The 23694-nt window shown below is 39.3% G+C and overlaps 1 long non-coding RNA gene across 1 annotated transcript; it reads left to right on the forward strand.

Annotated features, from left to right (window-relative positions):
* Positions 1–306: 306 nt before the first annotated feature.
* On the forward strand, positions 307–17170 carry LOC128074548 (uncharacterized). Its single transcript, XR_008203232.1, has 3 exons — positions 307–361; positions 14873–15075; positions 16909–17170. It is a non-coding gene; the product is annotated as an uncharacterized LOC128074548 (long non-coding RNA).
* Positions 17171–23694: the final 6524 nt, after the last annotated feature.

Raw genomic sequence — 23694 nt, forward strand, 5'->3', positions numbered from 1 at the left:
TAGATGAAGGATGTTTTAGATTATTTTTAATCAATTATTTCTTATTCTTTATCCTGTAACCTACGCAGATTTTTCTGAACTTTTTAGATCTTGTTACAGACTGAAAACTGATGAACATTTTTCATTGTTCCTTTGTATGGGAACTGCTGAATCACAGCCTGCACCTTTGATTGATCACCTGAGGTGAGCAATGAGTCAGCCACGGGAGCACAGGTGAAGGCAATTCACCTGTGCTGCCTGAAGGGTTAGAGCCTGACTCCACTTCTCCTAGACCCATTTAAGAGCTGACTACCAGGAGGAAAGGATAGGATCTCTTCTGGAGATTCCTCCTCTGGAGTTTTGCAGTGAGTCCAGGATGCAGGTAATCATTCTGTCCTCTTTTGTTATTATAACCTGCTTTGCCTAACTCTCTTGTTTATTTCATAATTATAATATCTTTATATTCATTGATTGTACACTTGGTAAGCCAGCCAGACTAAATATACTAAAATTTACATTATGTCCTTTCTATGGAATTTCTATAAATGGGTCGGGGGGAGAATGCTGCCCCCCTAGACAAAATGATTCTAGGGCAGATTCCAGGATCTGTGGGATCTCCCTATTAGGAACTTTCCATTATCGTTGAAAAATGGGGTCCCCTACATATTATGGGCAACGGAATTGATGGATTTAGTACAATGATTTTTGGCAGTGATGGATTTAGTACAATGATTTTGGCAGAAGCCTAGAGAAAGTGTGCTAGCTTGGTTATTAAGTCTGTGGGATTCTGGAGCAGGAAGTGATGAATGGCAGTGGTGAATGGCCCAGAAATAGCCAAGTTGGCCACCATGACTATCCATCATGCTCTCAGGCAGAGGTTATATGTAGGTAATCAATATCTTGATGAAAACCATTCTATAATGGAATGGTTAATGGCGGCCTGCCGTATGGTATGGCTGAATAAATCTGGTATACCCCTACATACATGGTTGTAGTTCTCCATGGAGGGCCTTCAAAATTATATCTGTGAACTAGGCATAAGGGAAGCAATTTATGAAGACACATTTGGTGGTCCTGATATGGTCAAATTCTCAGCAGGGGTGAGAGACTTAATTCTACAGCAAGCTCCCTCTCATTTATATGGTACTTTGGTCTCTATATTAAATCCCTTGGTGGCCTCAGAAGTGGTAGTCCAGCACGCTGCCCAGTTAGTGGCAGATCTAGGAGAAACAGAACACTTGCAGACCAGGAGCAACATTCAGACATTAGAAGAAGCTGAGGTCCTGCTGGTGTCTAAAACAAAGGTGCTGGCTCATTGAGCTCCTCAACTGGGACCATAAGGGTCTTCTGAAAACAAATGTTTAATGATTTAATTTGGGCTGGGGTCTGGTTTGCTAAGATTGACCACCAGCCCAACCATGTCCTTTTCCAGCTTTGGAGACAACTAAAGCACAATCAAATGTCAGAACTACCCTAAAAAAACAAGGGTAAGGGTTATAGAGAAAATATAACAACGACATGGAACCTAGAAGATTTCATTGTTCCTAATAGTTGGGGGTTGGACTCGATGATCTCTGGAGGTCCCTTCCAAAGCCTACAATTCTGTGATTCTGTGTAATAGGGGGGGGGGAAAAAAAAAAAAAAAAAAAAAACAAACAAAAAAACGCCTCAGGCATCATGGGCCATGATGCCTGAGCCACTGGAAGCAAAAGAATTGGCCGTAGCACAGTTCATGGTGTGACGAGGGATGTTAGTCCCCCTAGGGCCTCCAGATGGGACTGAAGAATGTATGTAGAATTAACGATTTATTGGTTCTGAAAAAATATTCAGGTAGTTACAGCATTTGTAGACGCTGGAGCAGAAACATCAATTATCTGCAGAGATCTGACCAAATTTGATGGAGACAGGGTGATGATTGGTGGTTTTGGGGGACAGACCATTCCTGTCACCCAAACATGGTTGAAACTGGGGGTTGGGCATCTCCTACCCTGAGTATAAGCTGTCTATTGCCTCAAGTCCAGGAATACATCCTGGGTATAGATATTCTATGGGGTGTGGCTCTCCAGACAACCATGGGATAGTTCAGACTTCGACAGAGATGTATCAGTATCTGGGTAGTGCACGCAACATTAAGAGGCCATGCGAAACATGGGCCTATTTGCCTGCCGAAACTGCACTGGATTACTAATGTAAGGCAGTATAGACTCCTGGGTGGGCAAGATAAATTATCGAGAATGGTGTAGGAATTAGAAAGTGGACATTATAAGTCCTGCACACAGCCCATATAACTCCCCCATATGGCCAGTGTGAAAGTCAGGTGGCACATGGAGAATGACAGTGGATTACACAGAATTAAATAAGGTCACGCTGCCTATTCACATGGCCATACTCAACATTGCCTTCCTAATGGACACATTAAGTAGGGAGATAAAAACCTATCATTGTGTCCTAGATTTAGCAAATACGTTCTTCAGTATCCCAATTGCTGAAGAACTGTAAGATCAGTTTGTGTTTACATGAGGAGGCAGGCAGTGGATCTTTCAGGTCCTGCCACAAAGATACTTACATTCACCAACGTATTGTCATAATCTAGTGGCGCATGACTGGCAAATTGAAAAAAATTGATGATCTTATATCACTATATTGATAATCTCCTGTTGACATCTGACTTGATGGAGGCAGTAGAACAGGTGGCAGATTAATTAACCATCTATTTACAACAGAGAGGATGGGCTATAAATCCCCAAAAGGTGCAAGGTCCGGGCCTGTCTGTAAAATTCCTGGGGGTGCTTTGGTCAGGAAAGACCAAAGTACTACTCAGTGCTGTCACAGATAAGGTTCAGGTGTTCACAGTCCCTACAACATTGAAGCAGCTGCAAGAATTTCTAGGTATATTGGGTTGCTGGCATTCCTTTATACCTCACCTACCGCAGCTGCTAAGGCCGCTGTACAGACTTGGAAAAAAAAGGGACAGCTATGGGACTGGGTGAGAACAGAACAGGATGCTTTCCAACAAGCAAAACTCTCCTGTTTATTTCATAATTATAACATCTTTATATTCATTGATTATACACGCTTATATTAAAAAATCTACTTTTTTTTTCTGTTATTTGTTCTAGTGTTGAGATTTTTTTCTTCCATGTTTCTATTACATTAAAAAAAAAAAAAAGAAAAACACTGCAAACAATCCCCTAAATGAGAAGCAACAACAGTACATAGCTCTCATGCTCTATTAACAAGTGATGCTGGGTAATATTAGCTATGTATTTATTGAGAGAATTGTGGAAGCAGTTTTGGTGCACAAGTAAAGCAAACCTTTTACTTGTTTTTAGCATGATCTTCAAGATTTTTTCATCTGAGTTCACTGGCAACATCTTCATGTAAAAGGGTCCCAATCAAATGTTGTTTCAGAGTGTGCCACAGCCTGTTCAATTGATGTTGCCAGAGGGCTAGGCTGCACCTTCTGTTTGAGTTAGTAAATAACTGTCCCAGCAAACTATGTGTAGATGATGTGAAGTCCTAAACATCATTTGAGTGGTGAACTTGGAAGCTGTTATTGTAATGGGTGTTCCAGTTTGTTTTTCATAAACCTTGTTGGCAAGGGGATGCTGTCTTAGTTTGACTGACAGCACTGGAAAAGAGCTAGATGCTAGTAGTGAAGATTAAATCAAAAGAATGAATATTTTCTTTTTAGTTTTGAAAAAGTAATGTTTTAAGGACACAGGAAAAAAAATCCTTTCCAGGATCTTATTTAAAAACTCAGTCTTGAGTGTACAGTGTGTAGAAAGCCCAGAAGTGATTCAAATATCTTTTTTGTTAAATTCACTTCTAACCTTTGAAGTACTATTTGTTCCATTGTACCATTGCAATCACTGTATGCTCGCAAGCCAGGACTGTAAGTACCCGCAAATTAGGCCTTGTTGTAGAGCACTGTGTTTGAAGTGACTAATATTGACTTCTGGCAACCGTAGTGCTAATTTAGTGCAGAAGAGTGACATCAAGTTTTGAGACTAGGTTGGTTTTAGCTACAGCCCTGGTGTACATTTAACCCAGCAAATGACCCCAAACCCACAACAATGATAGAAGTAGAATTAAAATGGTATAAGCTGAAATCTTAAAAAAAAAAAAAAAAAAAAAAAAAAAAAAAAAAAACACAAAAAAAAAAAACACAAAAAAAAAAAACACAAAAACCAACCAAAACAAAACAAAAAACTGTACTGGGTAAAGCAGGTCTCTTGTGTTTGTGCTACTGAGGAGCAGAGCTCTTGTTTCTACAGTGGAGAACAAAGGAAATTTGTGTTCTTTCTTTCAGAATAATTAATTACATGAGAAAACTATTCTATGTGTTGTTAGCAAAATGTAATGGCTTGCATATTCAAAAGCTTTAGCTGATCTGGAGTCCTTTGACCCTTCTCATTGAGACTCTTTGGAGAACTGGACCACCATGAATGAAGTTTATTCAACTTTTTCCAACTCAGGCAACTAGGACTGCAGGCCATAATTTCATGAGAGTTCCAGTTTAGTTCAGTTACTGCAGAAAGGAGTTAAATTATAGGCATTCAAATGCCTTTGAAGATTCATAAGACTTCAAACTTCTTATTGTCCATTTCTGGCAAAATATCTTCAGTATACATAACCATATGTTAGTATATACCGAGCACTTAAGAGTTGCTTCTGAAACGTTGTCTCTGATGATCCAGAGGAGGACAAATTTTAAGTGTAGTATGGTCACCACTGTTGTGAGTTTACAATTTACTTATTGGATTTTCTTATATATTCAGTTCTACATTGCCTGATTTTTTTTTTTGAGACTTTTTCTGTTTGTTTACTTAGTTGCTTTGATTGTTTTGTTGTTGAATTTTTCTCTTGCTTAGTTTCTAAACAAAAGGCGATAGTATCTGTAAAAACCTACTGAAGATTTCTTTGGTTTGCTTGTGGAATTTTGCAACCTCTCTGTTATTCTATGTCTTGTAAAAAGACTTGGGTATAGATGTGTCTGCTGGGTATTAACTTTTTTGAACTAGCAAGTAGGTACGTTGTATGTAAAGGGGTGGATTCTCTACGTGCTGATCAAGAGCAAGAAATTCCTTCAGAGACTTCCTTCAGAAGTAGCTTATCTGACTAGTTTCTGTGGGGCTGAAGAACCTGAATGCAGTTAGCTTCTCTTCCTCCTGTATACTTCGTGAGATAAAAGTGGCTTATGAACAAGATGTCCTTGCAAACAAAATTATTTATGCAGAATCTTGCAAACATGGTGCCCCAACTCACAGAATTGTGAGGAAGCTTGCAAATTCCTCACCATTTGTTGTCTGTACACTCTCACCAAATAAGGTTTTAGTTATAAGAGTGGATCTACAGCTTGAACATATGAACATTGGACTTGCTGTGCAGGCTTCACAGTCTGAGTGGCATAAAGTTGGAGTTAATTACACATGTGATGCATGATACGAAGAGGTTCACAATCTTTGAGAGCATGTATTAGGCAGGTTCAAAAGTCTGTAACCTCCAAGTACTTCAACCAGTGAGGAAAGAATAAGAGACAGTGCAGTCAGGAGGTGAAGATAAAAAGGGGGCTGCAATGCCTGATACTTCAAGAGATCCTGCAGGGCTGCCCTTGAGGACCTTTCCCTTATTTAAATAAAGAAAGCTGAATACTTTGCTCTGTCTATTTTTGAGATAAAGATAATTGAGCAAGCCTATTTGATCAGAAAATTTTCCAGCACTTCTGAAAAGTACAGACTGTTTTATGTATATATACTACATATACATAAATATATATACTATATATATAGCGTGTACATATATATATATATATACTGTACTTTGCCAGTCATGCTCAGTTAGTAGATGAGCCCTGGGGATCCAAGGACATAGATGAGTGAAGGAGATCAGTCATCTAAACTAAGTTTCTTTCTTTTAAGTATGTTGGTGGTTCAAGCCTCTGGCTTCAGGTAGTGCCTGAGCCTGTTGCTGCCTGTGAAAGGTGCTAGGGATTCCACCTTTTGTGAAGTGTGAGTAAATGGGTGATCTGCTCAGTACAGTGGTGGAGCTTGAGGAGGAGGAGAGATCAATAACTATCAGAGAAGGCGATAGAGATACTTGATGAAGTAACTCTCTGCTGAACTTGTGAGAAAGGTGTCAGAGTGATATCCCTCCCAAAGTGTGATAGACCTGCTGCCCTGCCATCGTCAAGCAGAGGGATGTGATTTAAGAGTAGAGAAGGAGTGGAAACAGGTCCTAGCTCAGCGCTACAGGCAACCCCCATCTTGACCTCCCTCAGTTCCCCAAGGTTCCCCTGCATAATAGGTTTGAGGCTCTGGATCTTCAGAGAGATGAGCGGGGATTTAGTGGGAGGTCCACCTGTGAGCTAGGGGGAAGTTGTTCACTCCATGCCTCAAGACTGCCTCCACTAAGAAGGAAAGAAGGGTGACTGTCTTAGGCAACTCCCTACTGAGAAATATTGTAGGCCCTGCATGTTGGTGTGACCCTGCCTACCGGGAAGTGTGCTGCCTCTGTGGGTCCTGGGTGAGGTATATTTTCAAGAAACTTCCTGGTCTGATTTGCCTGTCTGATTATTATCCTTTATTGATAGTTCAGGCCAGCAGTGATGAAAACATTGAGAGAAGCCTGAGGGTTACCCAGGGGACTGAGCTGACTAGTGGATGGAGCGTGTGTACAAGCTGTATCTTCCTCTATCCCTTCATTGGCAGAGAGGGATAATGAGAGGAGCAGGAAAACTAATCTCATAAATACATGGCTGAGAAAGTGTGCAAATGCAAGAATTTTGGTTTTTCTTGATCATAGGACGGTTTATTCAGCACCTGGCCTGATGGCTGCTGATGGGTTTCACCTGTCTCAAAGGAGGAAGTGATCTTAGCCTAGAAGCTGGCAGGGCTTGTGGAGAGGGCTTTAAACTAGGTATGAAGGGGCCTGCTAGAGGTGAGTCTAAGGAAACAATAATGAGATTTGGGGTGAGGCAAGGAGCTCACCTGAAGTGTATTTATGCCAATATATGCAGTGTGGACAACAAAGCTGGAACCCAGGGTTGGTAGGCAATGTATGACTTGGTTGCCATTATGGAAAAAGGTGGGATTGCTCCCACAACTGGAGTGCTGTTATGGGTAGCTACAAGCTCCTCGGAAGGAACAGGCAAAGAAGGAGGGGTGGTGGCATGAGTCTCTATGTTAGAGTGTTCTGTTGTTGTGGAGCTTGGGGCTGGGAATGATGAGGTTGAATATCTGTGGGTAAGGATCAGAGCGAGGGCCAGCAGGGCTGACGTCCTGGTGAGGATCTGTTACAGACTACATAATCACGGAATCATAGAATTGCTCAGGTTGAAAAAGACTTTAAAGATCATTGAGTCCAACCACGATCTTACTGTACTACTCTAACTCTGACAACCCTCCGCTAAATCATGTCCCTGAGCACCACATCCAAATGGTTTTTGAACACATCCAGGGATGGTGACTCAACCACCTCTCTGGAGTGCCTATTCCAGTGCTTAATCAGTTTTTAGAGATGGATGAGGCATTCTATGAGCAGCTGGCAGAAACTGTGTGATTGCTAGCCCTGGTCCTCATGGGGGACTTCAAAATTTTTACAGATATAGTAACAGTAAAGAGGAGGGTTAAGGAGAATCTCCATCCTTTACTGGATGTGGCAGGCAACATGATCACTGAGGATAAGGAAAAGGCTGAAGTTCTCAATGCTGCCTTTATATCAGTATGGGAACCATTAAGCCATGGCCTGAACCAGTGACTGAACAACTGGTTGAGGGAGCATAACTAGCTCTGGCAGCACAGGTGGAAGCAATTCACCTGTATTAACTGGGGACTGTTGGTTGATGCTTGGCAGAACATGATCCAGCAGTACGCCTAGGATGTCAAGAATGCTAATGACATTCTGGCTTGTATCAGATGTAATGTTGCCAGCAGGAGAAGGGAGGTGGTTGTCCCTCTGTTCTCAGCTCTTCTGAGGCTACACCTTGAGTACAGCGTTCAGCTTTGGGTCCCTCCTATGAGAAAGACATTGACAGCCTGGAGCATACTCAGAGAAGGCCAGTGATGCTGTGAGGAGTCTGGAGCACAAATCTTACAAGGAGTGGCTGAGGGAACTGTGATTGTTTAATCTGGTGAAGAGGAAGTTTAGGGAAAACCTTATCATTCTGTACAACTATCTAAAGGGAGAATCATAGAATGGCCTGGGTTGAAAAGGACCAAAATGATCATCTAGTTTCAATCTCCTTGCTATGTGCAGGGTTGCCAACCACCAGACCAGAATGCCCAGAGCCACATCCAGCCTGGCCTTGAATGCCTTCATGGATGGGGTGTCCACAGCCTCCTTGGGCAACATGTTCCAGTGTGTCACCATGCTCTGGGTGAAAAAATGTCCTCCTTATATTTAAACTAAACCTGCCCTTAGTTTAAATCCATTCCCTCTTGTCCTATTACTATCCACCCGTGAAAGCAGTTGCTCCCCCTTCAGTTTATATGCTCCCTTCTAGTATTGGAATATCACAACGAGGTCCCTCCAGATCCTTCTCTTCTTCAAGCTAAGCAAGCTCAGTTCCCCCAACCCTTCCTCGTGGGAGAGGTGCTCCAGCCCTCTGATCACCTTAGTGGCCCTCCCCTAGGTCCGGTCCAAGAGCTCTGTGTCTGTCTTGTACTTTGGGGTCCCAGGCCTGGACACAGTACTGTGGATGGCACCTCGCAGGAGCTGTGTAGAGGGGGACAATCACCCCCCTCTCCCTTCTGGCCACCCCTTTTTTTTTTTAATGCAGCCCAGAACATAGTTGGCCTTCCAGGCTGCAAGTGCACACTGCTGGCTCACATCTCAAGGAGATCTTCCCCCAGTCTATAAATAACTGGGATCGTCCCAATTCAAGTGCGACACCTTGTGCTTGGCCTTGTTGAGGATCCACTTCTCCAGCCTGCCCAGGTGCCTCTGGATGGCTTCCCTTCCCTCCAGTGTATTGACTGCACCACTCAGCGTGGTGTCATTTGTGAACTTGCTGAGGGTGCACTCGTTGCCACCATCTGTGTTCCTTTATCAACAGATAAAGGGAGGTTGTGGTGAGGTGTGGCCTCTTCTCCTGTGTAACTAGCAATAGGACTAGAGGGAATGGCTTCAAGTTGTGCCAGGGAAGATTCAAGTTGAATGTTAGGTAATACTAATTCTCTAATAGAGAGGTCAGGCTCTGGAATGGGTTGTCCAGGGAGGTGGTGGAGTCATCGTCTCTGGGGGTATTCAAGAAACATTTAGATATTGTACTGAGGGACATGGTTTAGTGGTAAATACTGGTGAGAGGTGGATGGTTGGGCTGGATGGTCTTAGAGGTCTTTTCCAACCTTGCTGGTTCTACGATTATATGTAGATGTGAGGTTTTGCAGTGAAGCTTCAATTTGCCGCAAGGTAGGTTGTTAATCAGCTGCATGCAAGTTTTGTCTGAGCACTGCTGCCAAGCCAGCCTTCCAGCCAGAGAAAAAACTTGACATGAGCAAGCCATCACTCTGGCAAGCTGCTGTGGCAGATTCTCCTAGTCTGCCTCATGCAAACACCATCTTTCCTGATTTCTATCTCACTGAGAATAAGTGGATCATATAAGGGAGTAATCATGCCTTAAAACACATTTGCTGATGTTCTGCATGGCTGGCCGTAATCTCTGAGGCAGGAGCCATTTACAGTTGGCTGGTTACTATCTGAAAGCTGCAAAATGTAAAAGCTAAAGCTGTAGAGATGCTGTACAGGGATTAGCTGCTTACTGCAGCTTTGATCTTCTATCAGCCGGTAACTATATGGCATCCCCACGGTAGCTAAGTACAGGGAAGCTTCATTAAGTTAAAAGCTGTGGATAAAGAAGTGAAATCACCGTGTGCCCAAGCAGCTTTGTAACTAATTCAAGTATCCTTCCACTGTTACTTTAATGGTCCAGACCTTTTCTAATAAAGCATCCTTTGCTTCCATGTGTTTGCTCTGAAGATCATCCAAACTCAGTTCAGTCTCCAGGTAGGTGTTTTTAGTGCTCTGAAGGACCTAAGTTCCCTTTTCTTAGTCACCTGACCCATATGGACTTGGTGTGTGAAGGAAAGCTGTTATACCATGCTGGTGGACAAGTTCCAAATGTCACCAATGTCATAACACTGTGGTTCAATTGCCAAAGGGAAAAGATACTTTTCTTCTTAACCTTCCTCCTCTATTTTCTAGCTCCACGTCTTGATTCTTCCGTTCTTTGTACCTTCCCTCAGAAACACCCCCACACTTTCTTCAGCATAGCAATCCTGCAGCCACCTAGAAATGCTCTTTCTTCTGTAAGAGATGCTCTGCCTTTTAAACAGAACTGCTGGAAAGCCAAATACACTGCTGGTGGGTATGCACTTGCTGCTTGGGTCAGTGTGCTCCTAGGGTTTCCACTGGAAATTTCAAGGTATTGCTTTCCTGTTCCAGCATGAGAGGAAAAATGACTACAGAGGAAAACTTTACGTTTGCATAAAGCAACTTTATGAAAGAGGACCACAAAATACTTAGAAGGAAAAAACACTTATTTTGATGCCTCCATCATCTTCTAGTATATGTTTGCTAAATTCTATGAACTGCATCACACTTTGTTGATATAGCTTCACTATGCTCATTAAAATAAAGAAATTCACCACTTTTTCAATTTTCTTAAAGCTGTAGCATAATTTATTCATCAACTGAGTACTGACACAGATGGAACAACTGGCTTTTGAATCTGTGTGAAATACTTTCTGCTATCAGGTCAGGTTTCTTTTCCTGCCACTTTTTTTGCTTTTGCATACAGACTTGCAAAGGCCATGGCGGCTGTTTACTCCATGCTGCTGTGAATTACTGGTTAACCCCTAGTGTGGTGCATCTCTATCTATTTTAGTGAATTGTTTATTAATTTATGTTTGGATTATGCTACTTTATCACAAAATAGGCATGTGACCTTTTAAAATAGTTCTCTGGTTTATCTGAATCCAAGCACTAATGCTCCAAGCCATAGTGTGAACTTTGCCTGCAAGAGCAGTCCAGGTAGCAGCTGAATGTAACTTAGAGGAGTCTTTATGGAAGCGTTATGAGGAGGTGACTGGTCATTACTGCCTCCAAAGGAACTAAAAACCAGTGCTACGTGGCAGTATAAAGCACAGATGGCATTAAGTACAGAAAATATTCATTGCTTCAGGTCTCTTGACTTTTTTTTTTTTTTTTTTTTGTCACAGACATCAGCCCATATTAACACTTTCATAAACTTATTTTCTGTTCTTCTAATCTTCCAATCTTCCATTTACTCTTACTTCCAAGAAAGGGATAAGGTACCTTTGAAGGTTTTAATATAGATGTCTTCTGTCAAACTGTAGGTAAGTTCCACGTTACAATGTACTTCAAAAGAACAAATATCACAGACTTCGTAAGGACAGAATTTATGATCCAAGTTCTGCATCTTTTTGAAGAGTCAGATTCAAAGAAATTCTTGAATCAGGGGCTATTTTATGAGTAAAAATCTGGAGGGGGAGCTTATATAAATTCATTTTGAAAAAGCTTATTCCTGCTGCAGTGTCATGGGAATAAAGTTTCTGTGTGAGCATTAACGCATAATCAGTGAGGCTGAGAAGGAATCTAATACTTGGCAATTCTTAGGCACACTTGAGTGATCAAAAGGGATTGCAGAGATTATGACTTTTTTGTGTCATGCAAATAATGTAAATTAGACGAATTAGGGATCTGAGCAACTCAAGGTAGAACAGACTGTCTATGTACTTAACATCCAGTTATTTAGAGGGCTACAGTAACTGCCTGCAGCAACAACAATGGGAATATGAGGAAAAATAAATTTCTGAGCATTGATTTGGATGACTCCAGGCCTGGTCGTGATCCCTGTGTACCTGTAAGTTAAGACATACTAGCACAAGTAACTGTCTGTAAACTGGATTTTACCCAGATGGCTCTCACTTACCAGTAGATTAAGACATACTGATTTCCAGATAAAGACAAGACTTTGTTCTATCCAGAATTTTGTTATTTCACTTCTAGCACCATGTGCTTTCAAAATGTGTACTTGCAACCCTGTGGCACGGGAAATTAAAACTCTGTAGGGTGTTTTAATTTTGAATGTATGGAGAGCTTTAAAAACAGTAATCCAAAGTTTTGTGGATTTCATATTTCTTGTATGACTTAAAGAAGGTCTGAGAAGATCTGAGCCATGAATTCAGGTTTGGATCCCAAGTCTCAGGGAGTTCTGACCTTATTCCCAATCTGGATTCCACTCTCAGCAGTGTAATTTTCAGCAATGATACTACATTTCTTTACATTTATGTCTAGTCTGAACTCGACAAATAATTTTAAATAAAGTAATTCTCTTGGATTTTAAAATACTGTGGACTTGAGTGGTAAAATGTTAGGGGCACAGAAGGTTGTAACACATAGATGAGATTTGATGGGCTGTGTAGTTCAGCCCTTGCTATAACAGGTATGACACTGTATGATCCTTTGCACAATTTATTATAGTCATACCATGAAACTGTGAAGGTTTTTCTCACCTAGAATGTTCCCATTAAAAATATTCTAGTGCAACTTATTTCTCTGAAGATCAGAAACACTCCTCAGATTAGATGAATTCATACCAATAAATACCCTTATACCAACTTTATCTTTTACCTTGCATTGCGTTTAGCCAGAGAATATGTCAGCAGGCAGAATCTGTGTCTTCTCAGGATATTTGAAATTTACAAATGTGTCTGCCAGCAGCACGGCCTACCATTGCCCTTGCTGCATTATTGACATTTTCCTTCCTGTTCTAATCTTAATTATTCTACCTAAACCAAAGATGCTCCATCCTTTGTACACAGATTTGTAGCTCATCTGAATGTCTATACTACAGATTTCTACATAAACTATTCATCCCCATAAGCAACAGGAAGAAAATGGCATTTCTAGATATCATTTATACCGTTTTACTGTAATACCTGTAGGAAGCTAAATGAGGTGATTATCATCATACAAGTAGCTCAACTGTAGATGTTTATATTTGGCCAGACAATGTTAATTTAAGGTCTTTCGTTTCACTGGCATCTCAAGTCAAATCCTGACGTTATATTCTAAACAGAGAAATAATTCTTTTAAACACAAATGCTGAACAATTCTTTTCCAGCTTCAGATATGAATTGCACTACTTACATAGGATAATCCTTCTAACAGCACTGCCATGCCAAGCTAAGAAATTTTGTGGATTATTGTTCTAACAAGTACGTCTGAGACTCCAATCTGAGGAGTTAATACTTAAGTTTTTTATATTTAATAGTAGGAAAAAAAAAAGGAACGAGCAGAAGAGAGATTGGCAATAACAAGATGCAAGAAAGTATCTTGAATGCAGTTCAAGAATGTGTCCAGTAGACATCAAAGTGGAAATGTGTGTTTGAATTTAGTCCAGTGACATGTGATGCGTCAATATACTAGTTACAGATAAGTCAACTTTCTTATCACTGTAATGTAATTAGCACTGTAATAAGCTTAGGAAACTGTTGAGACTCATAATCTCAGATTAAGATGGAAAACTTCTTATATTAAAAATGAGTACATAAAACTTTGCTTCAAAATACTATATTTAAAATGCATGCCACAGAGCATCTGAACTAGTTAGAGGTTGTTTTTAAGCAGCTTCTCAATCTATTTACCGTACTGGAAAAGCTGAAGTAAAGCCCACTTAAACAAGTTTGGATATTTTTATCTTTGTTCATGCCTCTTAAAAATATTTCCTAAGCAATATACTAAAAATTGTCAAATGAGAGCAAAACAGAATTTTTGTTATGGTATGAATACATACTGGTAAAATCGCTAATGATGCACATGGGGCTTACGAGACAGCTTAAGAAGATACAGATAACATTTTGGTGAACTTCTGAGAAAATTTGATTACTTCTGCTGCATGAAAATGCTATGACTTCTGGAGCTCCTAAATGTAGACAGAGTAGAAGATATTTTTTCCTTCGTTATTTTTCTTCCCCCAGTGGAATTTAATGTATGTGAAAGTTCTGCACTGTGAAGTCAGGTTGCTGAAATCACCTTCAGCAAAAGTATTTAATGGATAAAGTAAATGTAGTTATTCCTGCAGTAGTTTTTTAGCCTATATTTTAGTGCAGATGTGGCAGCATGTTTCAGGATCTATAGCTCTCTAATTCGTAGAATTCTCTTCACGATTAGCACCCAATGTGCCAATAAGTGCTGACAGCAGATAGGTATCTAATAATCAGAAACTAGCTTGAGATGATACACTTGTTCTTGTTTAAAAAACAAATAAGGAAACAAAACAAAAAACAGATACTGATGTTTCCAGACCCTAATTACAATTGTTTGTGTCATCTTGTCTTTCTGGCTAGGCATGGATATAATTCACTATATTACTGAGACATTACTTGAGGCCTGTTAACTTGGAAAAGCTGGGCACTGGAATCCACAAACTAGATGCACAACATATTCTAGATCTTGGTCTCAAAGTCAGGCCTTGAAATTTGGAAAGTCTGGAACTGGGCTTCTTTATTTTAGGGCAAACAGTTTACGTGAATCTGCAGAGCATATTCTAGGACATAACTTGACACCACAGTTGCTACTATGAGATGTATCTACTGCTCATCTAAACAGCATCTTAAGAGATGAAAGTATTCAGTGGCATAAATAGAGTCTGAAATCTAGAGCAGTCAGCATTCTGCATTTTTCTTCTTTTTGACAAACTAGTTGATTAACTGTATTAATTTGCTTTTTTTTTTTTTTTTTTTTTTACCACCTGATTCTGCAAGTTTCTCTTTTTTTGCTGTCCCATTTCCTTTCACTTTCAGTGGGAAAGGAATCTGAATGCTGATTTGAAGAATTTTGAGTTTATTTCTCCTATTGTGTCTATCAGATGTCATTCTTGGAACCCCGAACTTCATTTTCAAAGGGACATCCCACCATTGAAAGTGTTCTGCTCATGAGCTGCATAGCAGAAAAGGGAAGAAGACTGTTACAATATCCTTTGTCAGACTCAAGTTTGACTAAATTAACAACATCAACAGCCACATGGCAGTTCCTGTGGAGCTTATAACCCCAAAAGACAATGCAGTCCAGGTAAAACTATGTGTCTGATTCCTGCTGTCACACTGAGATATTCCGGCCTATAAAAGTATGAATTCTTTTCCTATGCACTGCTTCTAAGTTTTGTTCAGTTTGATAGTAATTCTAGCTAACAGGTGGGGTGATTGTTCTATTTTATTGCACTCAGCACTGTAGGGAAAAGCAAACAGTATATTATATTCCCACTTGTCAATTATAAAGAACTTTATTGTAAAAGAAGAAGTATGGAAAAAAGGAAAATGGGTTAAATGGCTTTCATTGAGAGGAAAAGGGTTAAAATGATTTTCAGCGACATGAAAGTAGTCGTGATGCTCCATTCTGGATGAACCATTTTCTAAGGATTAGTATATCCTCTAGTTCTGGTACTGTCAGGTATGGAGCATTAAAATATCAGATGCTTGCAGAAGGAGGGAGCTTCAGAGCACCACTTTCTACATGTGTAGCTGATAGCATTAGCTTTATTATGAAATTAACATTTCTGCAACTTTAGAGATTTGAAGTACTTCGGTCAGAATGGTTTGTCACCTTGTTTCTGAATGTTGGCAGTTCAGAGCTTTTGTAACATTGAAAACTGTCTTAGATTACCTTATTTTTCTTTTCTGTTGAAGAAGCCGTGCCTTACAATGGCAGGGTGAGAGTCAGACTCCCCTGTGGAGCAGATATTATGCCTTTGTAAATACAGTCTGAGGTAGCTTGATCCCTCTTGAATGAAGTGTACATCCTAGTTACTGCAGATTAGAAGCTAACACAGAGTAGTTAGTCTGAAATCCCAAGGTAACTTATGTACATTTCATAGCCAGTGTCAAAGCCCGTTTGATGGACCTGGCAAAATAGTACTTGATCTCTGCCAACGCCAAGAGGATGCCAATGACCAACGGTATAAATGAAATTACAGTAGAATACCCAGACTTTAAATGGGCTTAGAAAAAAAATTAGGAAACCAGCTGTATCCATGGATGCCTGGACGTGACCATCACAGCTCACTCAGGCTGAGAAGAGGAAGGGATGAGTGAGCACATGCATGGCTTGTGGAGCCAGAACTCCAGTGGTACCTGCTGTGCTTGTGGCAGCTACAAAGAAGGTGCAGCATCAGTAGCTTCAGTGTGCACTGATATGCACCTTTGTGAGTGAAGCTGCTGCAAGGAGACTCTTGGCAGATGCACATTTTTCTGACAAAGCAGCATGTCCTCTGCCCTCTGACAACAGCAGTTAATGTTGTGGATAAAAAGTAATGGTGGCTTAGACATGGAATGACCTCCAGCATACTATTTTAACCATGAAGAAACTTATACATGTGAACCTTCCGATACGTGTGTATCTGATATCAGTTTTTCATTAGTTTGCCACTTATGTTGATATTGTTTTTTTGATAAAGTTCTGCTTAACACATTATTTAAGCATGTGTGAAGAAATGTGCAAGTGTTGATTTCCTTCTTCCCCAAAGTTACAAAAAAAAAATATATATTTTTTCCAAGCCATTTAGTTTACACTAATAAGAATGGAAAAATATCTATTGCTTTTTTTCTTTGCTTACTGTTTCACCTGAATTTTTTTTTTTTTCTTGAACACCATGAACCAAAAGAAGTGAAAAATTTTTTATAAGGTTCTAACAAATTAACCTTATAATCATGAAAAGTGAGAGAGGTACTAGTTGAAGAAAATACATTTTTAGTTTCACATTAAGGGTTTATGTAACTTGATTCAGAATTTTGTTAAATAACTGAGAAAATGAATTTTAATTTTGGGAACAAGAGAAGTGTTTAAAGGAGAGACTCAGTTTCTTTGTGCCTAGTTTTTTTTTTTCTTTTTTTTTTTTTTTTCCCACAGAAACACCAAAAAGTATGGCAGCTAAAAGACCACAAGGAGATAAGAGCATAAGACTTAGGAAAAGATGCTAAAAGAATACAATTGGAACATTAGAACTTATGGTTTGGAACCAAAGTTAGAGTTAATTTCCTTTCTGGCAACCTGTATGATGCTCTATTTCAGCATAGGTAATACATTGCTGTTTGGTGAACAGCATCTGCACAACCCCAAAGCATTCTCTGTTTCTCATTATGCCCCAGGGCAGTAGGCTGGGATAGTTAAAAGAATGGAAGGGCATGCACTGAGTACAGCTGACCTGAGCTGACCATGCTCTTGAGCAGCTTACTCAACAATAAAGCTGCAGTGGCTCTTTCCAGAGCAGTTGTTGCTTGGAGACTGGTTGTCGGTCTGCTGGTGAGTGACTGCCACTGCATCTCTTGTGTATTTATTTTTTGCATGTATAACCTACTGCTTATAAACCTCTCATCAAAATAGAGAAGATTGCTCAGTAAAGAACCTGAGAATGACAATTTACACATACTGCATTCCCACTTTCCCTGGGAAAATACAAAACTGATAGTAAAACATTATTTAGTATACAGGTGAATAAGTGTGCTACTTTAAATCCATGCTGACCTGTTCACACCATTGGACTAAGGGCCAATTGATCCCTGGTCTTGGATCAAGTGATGGAGAGTATAACTGTTCTACATCACTGGAAGCTGTTGACAAGAGTGATCATGATGTAACCTTTAGGCCAGGAGGTTACTATATGATTTTGCTGGAAGGTTTGGCAAGACCTGATCTGTGTGTACCTTTTTTCCTGAGTCCATCTATTAGCAGTTCAGAATGGGGCTGAAAGGATTTATATATCTACAAAGACTGATAAATCATGATGTTTCTCTACCTATTTCAGGACAGTCATATGGGTCTGTGAATGAAACAGGACCAAATGGAGCTTCTGGTAAATGGGAATTGTGGTTGTGACCAGAATATAGAGGTAGAGAGACCTGCAGTGCTCAGAGAAAAACCATGTGCAAGTAAAGGATAACATTATACATCAATCATACACTATCTCTAGAAAATGGGGACAACAAAGACAAATTTAAATGCTTTGGAAAGGCTGATGGATAACTGGAGATCTGATACTGGAAGACCTGGGAGCTGAAAGGACTTTTTCTTCTTCTACCCTGCAGAAATAGATTTTTGACATAGATACTTTACTTCTAAACATTATTAGAGAGGTAATGTTACCAGGTTTTTACTTCCCTAGTAAAGATTTAGAAAAAAGTGCTGTGAACAATGTCAGAGTTTATTTCATTTTTAAGTAAATGGAAAGACAAGTAGACAGTGGTCAGTGGGTAGTTTTTTTTTTTTTTTTTTTTTTTGAATTTCAGAAGAAAGCCGAGGAAACTTGGAACTTCTTACCTAAAGAAGCAAGAGTTTATGTTGAATTTACATGGAAAAGAGCTCCAGGTGTATCACAGACCACTTCAGAAATAACATTAAGAAAAACAGAATGGATTAATGGATTAGTTAGAAAAGAAGCATAAGTCAGAAAGTATGACAGTAGCTGAGAACTTCCTAATCCATCTATTTTTTAAATCATATTTTGTCAGCTTCCCAAAGACATAGTGACCAGTACCTGACACAATTTTCATTTTCTACTGACAAATGAAATACTATTTATTTTTATATGTGGTCATCTGCCTTTCAATATCTTTAATCCTTATTTTATTTTTTTTTTTTGGTTGGCCTTAATTTTCAGTTTTATCAACATGGCATTTCAGAACAATTTTTCTGCTTGTTTCTAGTCACATAACTATTTCATTCCTATGAGGCACATGGCTAAGAGACTAAGTGTCTCTCCAGAGCTCCAGAAATAGGTATTTTAAGATTAAATTGTACAACATCATCAATAAACTGCTGGTTGAACTGTTCTGTGATGGGGCATTTGACTCACTAACATGAGGATAATTTTTATGAAGGCAATATAGCATGACTAAAAGAAAGGAAAAAAATAAAAGAGCTGCTTGCTTATGTGGTTTTGGAAAACTAAGCCAGTTGCAAAGGCCACAACAGTTACAGAATCACAGAATTGTAGGGGTTGGAAGGGACCTCCAGAAATCATCGAGTCCAACCCCAACAGCACTACACAACAGATCTAACAGTCACAAAATCATGGCATAATTGCTAGAGATTCAATGTTGATGTGAAATAATGCAGACATGAGTGAAGTTATCCATATAATCATGTGCAGATATCAGCACATTACTCCTAGTAATCAGGGGGAGAAATGTAGCAATACTAGTATTGGGTAGCATTAAGGTATCGTTAACACAGATCTTATAAAGTCTAATATCTTATAAAGGATAATCCTTCACAAATAAATGAATTCAATAAACAGTAACTATATTGGAACTAAAGGAAACTGTCACAGCTATGCTGATGGTAGCTCAGGTCATGCTGGACATACCAGAAAAGCCTGCAGAGTTTATAAAAGCTAACGGCAAGTGTTCAAAGCAAAGATCTCATCAGTGCCAATGTGACATTGAAGGCAGATGTGGGACTGCATATTGGCACTATAAAATATGCATCTTAGTGTTTCAGAAATCTACAAGACATTGACATAGATTGTAATTGATATAGCAGCCCAATACCAGACATCTGATATGAAAGATAACTAAATCAGATAAGCTTTGCCATGCCTCAGAAAGATCCTTCAGCTACTGACATCATACATAGCGACTAATTGGCATGACAGAGAAGTAATTAGAGATAAAGTGGATGTGTAAACCCTTCAGCAAACAAATAGTATGCAAAAAGCAAAGTAGCCCTCCCATTGCAGAGCTTCATTTCATTCTCAAAGGAATCAGTGGAAAAAAATATCCCCAGAATCACAGCTCCTTATTGACTTTCCTGGGGCATAAGTCTCTTCAGATGGCAGAGGTAAGAGTCAGAGAAAAGACAGAACAAAGTTATCCATCACTGCGATGGCTACTATAGTCTCAGGACTGATCCTCAAACTGCTCAAAACAGTGCAAAGAGGCTGGCATGGCCTGAGGAGTGTTTGAAGGTAGGACAAAACTGACATGTCCCCTCTGTAGGTTTGGCAGTGTTGGAAGCTATGCTTGAGCTGGGGAAGTGCAGATTACAACAACTTCCAACGCGAGCCTTTGATTCCACTATGATGAAAGTTTGCAGGAACACAGTGCATGATTTTCAAGGGCTGATGTAGCCCTAGGAAGTGTGTGTAGCTGTAAGCTGTTGAGACTGGTGACAGTGCAAACTCAGGACAATGCAACACATACACTGTCTATTCTCTAGCATTACTGATCCTCAAACTTATGTCCAGGGCAACAGAAAATAAGAGGAATAATAAGTAGCTGGGGACCTGCCTGGTTATTATTTTTTAATGCTTCTAACAGTGTACTTTCTAGTTTACTTTGTGCAATTGAAACTTTGTTTTGGTTAAACCTGGGAAAGCCAGTGTTCACCCAGCTCCAGAAATGCTTCTAGTGAAGCTCCTGAATTATTTCAGCAGCAGGAGTTTGAAAACTCAATGTGGCTAGCAGTCTATGAAGGTGGAGCTCCCACTGTGCCTTCAAGCTCTACTCACTCATGGGTGAAAATTACAGAGCTGACTCACGCCGTAGGTGATGTTTCTTTTACAACCTTCATGTGCTCTGACAGGCAAAAAGTCAGAGATAGATACCTTCAGTTTCATGAAATGCACTGGAGCTGTTACACCTCTTGAAATTTTACTCTCTTAACACATTGTTCATCTTTCCACAGAACTCTGAAATCCCTGAGGCATTTAACTAATATTTTGATGGCTAGAATGGAGGTGTCTGTTTCCGCTTCGCAGGTGACTACTGGTGAAGATTTAACGTTCATCGGTGCTTCAAAATGCCTTGTAGTCAGTCCTTTTAAGTAGATTTGGAGCTTTATTGTGTTGACAGTCTTTGACAACTACTGTCCACATAAAGGTAGGATACTCTGATCAGCTGCTTCTATAAAGTACTGCTTTGGCTTCCTAAAGCTTTTAAAACTTGAAAATGATCACCGTGTAGTGCTTGCCTAGAAAGTTCAGAAGTCCCATAGGAAAGAGAAACAAATAGTAACAGAAGTGTAAACTACTGAAAAGAAAAAAAGTCTATTTAAGCTGCCAGTCTTTCTTCTTACTCCACTTCTACTGTACAATGTTATTCAATCTTTTCTTGAATAATTACTATTGGTGGAGCTTTAGAAACCTGATACTATAGTATAAACTGCTATTTTTTTTAATAATTATTAAATGTATTGTTTATTTCCTTCCCAAATGCCAGTTATAGATCAAGGCAAATACTTATAAATGTTTTTCCATGAATATGCATTCAGTTTTTAAGGAAAACTTTCCTTTCATGTTTGTTATGCATGAGAATTTCAAGTTTACAACTGAAATGTTTGACAACAGATTTCAACAAAGTGTTCTTGAAAAGCAAATGTTCAATTCCTATAAATCAGAGCAGAGGATGAGAGGTAATCTCCAGGTTTTCAGGGAGAGAGAAATGCTGGTGGAAATGCTGGTGAATGTGGCAGAAGTATTCAGTTTTAGCAGCTAAAATCACCAGGGCTACATGCACTTGCTACTTGCCAAAAGGAAAAGCTAGACTAATTGCATTGTTTTTAATAAAAACAGAATATTTTAAAATTCATAAATATGCTAGAATTATTGACTCTGGTTGGCTGATGTATCTGGTTATAAAGAGCATTTCAACTGATATTTAGGTGGTATCAGTTCAGTAGCAAAGCTTTGGCAGATTTGAAGCAAAAAAACCCCAACTAATTGAATATTAAGTCCATGTGCAGTAAATTCTACCACAACAAGCAGCTAGAGATAGTTTTACTGTGAGTATATATCAGGTTTTTTAAAAATTCTTTTGTTAATTTGGGCAAACTCTAGATACTGATTTTGGTTCGCACATCAAGTTACCTGTTAAAATCTACTGGCCTTTTCTTCCCCTTCATCTTCATTTGAAGAAAACAATATCTACATTAAAAACAAGGCTTACAGTGCTAATGGTCTTCTGAGGTCCCTGTTCTTGCCAGTTCTGGAACTATCATTTCAGGCAGAAGCAAAACATTATTTTTTGCTAGGCAGCCCTGCAGAAAAATTAGAAGGAAAATGTAATTTACAGCATCTACTTTCTGGTGTGCAAACAACTCTACCCCGTGTTAGAAAATCAATGAAATTGCTTTCAATAGGCTCACTTAAAGCAGCAGCGCAAGTGTGTAGTTAACACAGAGCTTTTGAAAGACTGTTAAATCCAAGCTGATTCGTTAGCATATCTTTGACTGTACAAGCTGCTGTGTTGGCCTCAGTGGGGGAGAGCTCCAAATCTGCAGTTTTCAATGCCTGAATAATTAGTACTGCTTTAAAACTGGCCATACATTTATTCTACTATTATATTTCCTTCTATAATTGAAAGTGGCAAATCCTTAGTGAAATATTATTTTTTAAAAGGCGGATTTGTTAACATGACAATCACCAGACAAATTTTAAGCCCTGAAAATAGATCTGCAACTAACTGATACAGAAGTCTCATTTCATATTCTCTTTAGAGCAGTTGATTATTTTTCTTCAGAGAATAAAGAAGCCATTAATGTGTAATGAAAGAGATTGATTCATTATTTTCTCTTTGAAAATACATACTTATCTGTATGGGGGATTTTGTACCCAAGGGTTTTCTTTTGCTAACAAGTTCAGCACTTGATGATATGATTACTAGTGCAGCACTTACAGATGTGAAATACCTTCTTGGATATCAATCAGGAGGTCAAAGACAAAGTGCCTTTTTGTTATTTCCAACTCCAGAGATCTGGAATCATGAATGCTCTGTTTCCTGTAGCAAGAGGTCACATTGACTCTGTGTGATGTTAAATCGACCTTTGTGCTTATGGTACAAAGCAAACTGACTGCTGCTAAGATGCTAGCTTGAAAATTCATTTATCTAGTGCAGAAATCTCTGTGGGTAACAGTAGAAAAATACACATATTTACATGATTTTAACTGGAAAATATATGCTCTTTGCATCTGGAAGGAAACGTATTTCTTCTCTGAATTGCTTGTAGCCAGGCCAGCTGCTTCACTTGAAGCTGCAGCTGATGCTGAGTCAAAGATAAGAATGAAAAAGCAATACTCTCCTTTGCAAATCTCCCCATTTATGCTGACCACCTTACCTCCATATTGAGAAAAACATGATTCTCATAGTTCTCTATTGCTTTACAAATCTATTTGTACTACCATAGCAACAGATGCCCAAATCAGGGACTCATGCAGGCTTCTAGAATAATGTAGGGACATGCAGTTGAGTTAAACCAGTGCTTTCGAAGATACTTGTATAGCAGGATTGGTGAGGAATAACTGTGAGAATGGAGGCCTTCTTGGGTTATTATACTTGCATTTTCTGCTCATCTCAGAAATTCTTTAAGGCTTTGTAGAGATGACATCCAAACATAAATTGCTTCATGTCTTGTTTGTGTAAGGAGATATCATAAACCAAACAATGAGTGATGGGAGGTAAGAGTAATATCAAATACTGTGCCTGATTTAGGATTCATTTAATTTTTATTTATTTATTTATTTATTTATTTATTTATTGCTTTTTTAGTAGATATAAAACTGTTTTCTCTATCTTCATGCTACTGAAATTAATATCAATGCTGACAATACAACTGATTACTAGGCAGAACAAGAAACTTTCCTGAAGACCAGAGCAGTGCATCTTCTGCTTTGTTCTGGGAAGAATAGCCAAAAATGAGTCC

Source organism: Tympanuchus pallidicinctus, unplaced genomic scaffold, assembly GCF_026119805.1.
Source record: "Tympanuchus pallidicinctus isolate F22 unplaced genomic scaffold, pur_lepc_1.0 scaffold9, whole genome shotgun sequence".
Classification (NCBI taxonomy): Eukaryota; Metazoa; Chordata; class Aves; order Galliformes; family Phasianidae; genus Tympanuchus; species Tympanuchus pallidicinctus.